Source organism: Fulmarus glacialis, unplaced genomic scaffold (assembly GCF_000690835.1).
Source record: "Fulmarus glacialis isolate BGI_N327 unplaced genomic scaffold, ASM69083v1 scaffold21734, whole genome shotgun sequence".
Lineage (NCBI taxonomy): Eukaryota > Metazoa > Chordata > Aves > Procellariiformes > Procellariidae > Fulmarus > Fulmarus glacialis.
In genome coordinates, this window is record NW_009207719.1 from 59,655 (window position 1) to 64,423 (window position 4,769).

Genomic DNA, 4,769 nt, shown 5'->3' on the forward strand with positions numbered 1-4,769 from the left:
CCTGTAAAGAAATAAAACTTGAAAAACTAAGATTTTACAACTGTATGTAATCTGACAAAAGGCAAAAGTTTTTATAATATGCGGAAGACATTTCCCAAATAAGTCCTATATGCAAGTGTATGCTAACTTTTAATCTCTGCAGGAATGAGATGGCACGTGTCTGAAATGTTTTATTTTTAGGAATGTTCCTAAGATAGGATTCTAGAAGGGCAAAAATAATAGAAAACCAGAAGTGAATGGTTGGTAGCAAAATCTTAGACGACAATGAACAGAAGATCAAAAGGCAGGAAACTACACGTCATCTGCAGAGCTCTAAGAGTGTTGCCATTCCTTCACACACAGCATGCAGCAAGTGAGCAGGGTTTGGACCAGACACTCTGCAGAGGTCCCTTCCAACATAAACTGTTGCATGACTCTGTAAATACAGGAGTGACAAAACATCAACAAGGCTTCCAGACATTGCAATCATCAAAATACTCTTGGTCACAACTGCCAGGAGTACCTGTCACTGATGTGGAAATACATACAGTCAATCTAGGACAGAAAAGGAAAACCGGCCTTGTCAGAGATCTCACACACTAGCTCCTATGAATAAAAGTAATAATCAGGGAAAAAAAAAAGAAGAAAGGATGTATATTCCACCAAAACCCCCTCATATTAAAAAAGAAAGGCAACATCTCAATGCACATGTCCACAGAAGAGAAAAATAAAACTGCACGGTGGCTTTTACTGTTTAATTTCCTGCTTCTTTAATGTTAACTGTGCACTTTTAATTTTCTCTTTACATGGGTTTTGGGTGTAGCTGTAATAGATGTCTAGTAGTGCAAATTCCTGTTTGACCAGAAGAAGAAATTTCTTCATTTCTTCAAGAGCTACAGCATGCTGTCTTCCTTTGTTACTAACTTAAGGAACATTTTCCCATATTATTATTCAACAGCCCCAAACAGATTCTTAGCTTCCATACACTATGACACTATACATTTGTTAAATTTTAAACAAGCTTTGAAAATGCGGACAGTGCAAATGTGGCCTCCACAAATAATCACAAATGTTGTACAAGTAGAATTTTTTTAAGAATCTGTAAATTTACCAAATTCCATTTTCAACTAGCTAGCCTGCATTCATTTCAGCTACACAGGTGCAATGAAAAGCACTCTGAAATTCTAAAAAGGACACATTTTAAACTATTTGGTGTATTATAAAAATGCACTACCTTAATTGGCATTTATCTCAAAAGAAATATCTACTAAACAAGCCCCTTTTCCAAAATACTGTGAAAGAAACAAGTCTCTGTCAGAAAGACTTAACTAAATACCAAAGGTGCTTGTATCAGTGTATTAGCAGTATTGTTAAAGGCTTCCTTCTCCAGTTGATACGGGAGGCATAATTGGAGAAGAACTGTTGCCTAGCACAAGAAAAATTGCATACAAGCTGGGGATCCAGACTGAACAGCAGCTCTATGGCAGGCTTACCGGACACACACCACCATCCCCAGCTCTTTCTTTCCTATCCCTTTTATCACTGCATCTTTGGACTCTGCCTCTTTCTCAACACTTTCCTCACAGATGTACTCACACAAAGTTTTGGAATAAAGATGCCCAACAAATACATAATGACAACAAAACCCTGAATTAGGAGAGATAAAATTTGTTGCGGAAGGTATGAAATCAGCCAAACAAATTTTTGAAAATGAGAAAACAAAGAATGAAGACAATCATTCACACAATCTTACATCTGTTCATCACCAGCTGAGAAAAAAACTATTGAGTTTATCCACTAAAACTGTATTAAGATGTAGCGACATTGAACGATGTAGGATTAGCCATAACAGTTTAGTAGATAGAGCTCTGCTGTTTGGTATCAGCATCAAGATAATGAAAGTTTAACACTTCATTTTGGATAATTCCTTGGAAACAAATGCAGGAAGGACTGCTCCTCTCCACCCAAGGTTTTCAGATGAATGTCGACACCTTCCCATTTAAAGGTCAATATTTTGAATAGCCAAAGCCAAGTGTGTAATTGAATTTTTTTCAATGTAGTAAACTTGATAGGATCAAAGGGTGAAACAAACCAAGTATAGTTTAAGAAAAGGATCTTGAGAGACAGTATTCTCTTACAAAAGAAATCTTTTATATTAAGAGATTTTACATGTATACCATACATGGTATTATTACCAAGTAAATTTTATTGCCTTAAAGCTTCGTCTTTTCCTACATGTTTAATACTGTAAAATGTGCTTGGCAATATTGAATGGGAAACTTGTATTTACTAACCATTTTATAATTAATAATAGTATTTTAGCATATAGCAGCATATAAAAGAAATCCTTGCTTATTTTTACTAAGGTAAAAAAAAGAATTCTGTGTGTAATCTTTCCGTACCAAAGCTTTCACTCCTCTACGAATATATTAGCTTTGCAGTCACCTAGCTACTGCCTATAACCAATTAGTCCAACCCTCTCTGCTCCAAAGATAAATGAAAAATCATTTGTACACTAAGTCTAAGCTTCGTAATTGAAAAGTCCATATTCTCGACTATTACAGTAGCTATGCTGATCCTAAAAAAATTGAGTTTGTGACAAGGTTTGGTGTGTAAATTCTCTCTTTCACTTTAGACAGTGACTGTATCATACACAGAGAAGGTCACCAGGAAGCATCACGCCCTCAGGGTCTGTCCCCCCGCACGCTGCAGGGGTCTCCCAAAGCAAAGCCGCCAGGGAAGATGGGGAATCCACCCACTGGCCACAGAGAGAGAAAGCACAAGGGATAGTTTTGCCTGTACATGAGCATTGGTGCCAAAGTATTTGGCCGATAGACAGCTTCGGTCAGGACTACAACGTGCAGGAGGCCAGCCTGGCACCAGCCCACCACCTCACTCGTTCTAGGCTGAGTCTCCCCTTCTTCAACAATCTTTGGTTTTGCCACGTCCACTCTCTGCTCAGGAACAGAAAGCTCACCTCTCTCAAAGAGCTGTGTCCTCACCTGCCTTTCCATACCCATGGAGAAAACCAGGGTTATCTAAAGAAGATATGTCTAACTAGGCTTTTTCAAGCCTCAGAGTAAGTACAAGATGGTTTTGCTCCCCAAGCTTGAAATCAGTTAGATCAAAGTTTCTTTTCATCGGACTGCCTAAATAGAGAAAGGAAACATCTATAACATCTACTTCAACAATCAAAAAATATTTCCACTCAAAAATTCAGATATTTTAAATCTATTTAAGTAGCTATTAAAAAAATTTTAAAAGAGTAACTATTCCAATATAGATTCCTAAAGCAAAATATTGGAGATAAAATGTCCTGACTTGTGATACAGTGTAAGAGTTAGAAAATTAAAATAAATAAATAAATCTGCTAACCTTTCTAGTCCCAAGAATTAATACATTCCTATCTTAATTCCACACAAATTACAAACTCCTGCTGTCAATGGTTTAATTATAATTGGTTACTTAAAAAAGAAAGAGCTAAGTGTTTGAGGGACATGATTCAGTGACAGTCAGATATAATTAAATGTGCCTCTACCCTGTTGAAAAATTCACCAACTGATGTCAGTCATGACACTTAGAACTTAAAATTAAAAAAAAAGCCCGAAACCAAACAAAAAACCCAATTAGTAAAGAATAAAGAAATAAAATGGAAAAAACATAACATTCTATAAAAGCACTATCAGATTATGGTTTAAAAGGCTTTCTGTGCTACTGGACTCTTTAAAATGCTGTTTAAAAACATGCCATAGATTGCATCTGAATAATATTGAACAGCCTACAATGCACTGTATCTTTCTACTGACAATTGAAAAACCTCAGTCTTCTAGTTGCCGGTGTATCTATTTAACTCTTTACAAAAGAAATTATAAGCAAGTTTCAGTGTATGCTTCCCCCTTAGTCATGAAACTTGTTAAGTAACTCTTCCTTATAACAGACGTTCTTATACTAGCTGTGGGTATTCTGTAAGAGATCCGATCTATGTGGACCATGCCTCAAACACCCCACTGCTACCTTGACCATGCATCACTAGCCTCGCAAGACTGTGAAGACTGAAAGTTTCTCAGATCACTATTTGGCAATATTTCCAAGACCTAGGAAATGAGTAAAGAGCAAGACTGGGGAGATGGATTTGCAGTGCAAAGATTGCTTTTGCAGGAACTATTTACAGGAGGAAGCGAGTAAAAACAAACAGCCCTGCTCTTACATACAGCAAAACCAAACTACTTCTGCATTTTCAGTAAAGTACTATTTCAGGGAAGGCACTGCTTTCTGAAAAAAAAAGTTCAAAGTAGTCCTAAGAAACTTCAAGTTGGCCTGTAATGCACAAGTAAAAGCAGTTAAAACACAGAAGAAAAACAAATATTCAGATACAACTGGGAAGTTTTTGTACGTCAGTATACATTTGCATACAGCAGCTCTCGAGCACTTCTCCAAATTTAATGTTATATCTTTTAAAGACTAATATATGTAGTGTCTTGTATCCCAATGTGCACCAAAAAAAAAAAAGTAGTCTACTTTGGATTAGAATATTCTTGTTTACCATTACTCAGAGTATTGACACTCAGCAGAGTTCAAAAAATGAGAACGATGAAGATACTGAACACGTTAGCTGAACACATACATTAGTCTGTTGCCCAATTGACTTAGAAACAGGCCTGAAAAATCTTCATGTAGCTAAATGTATGCTCGAGCACGTGCAACGAGAATCATAGTAGTTCGTTCCTTTCCCATTATCCATGAGGTTTGTTGCCACAAGCTTCACGTGAAATTGAAGTGTAAAAGGCTTA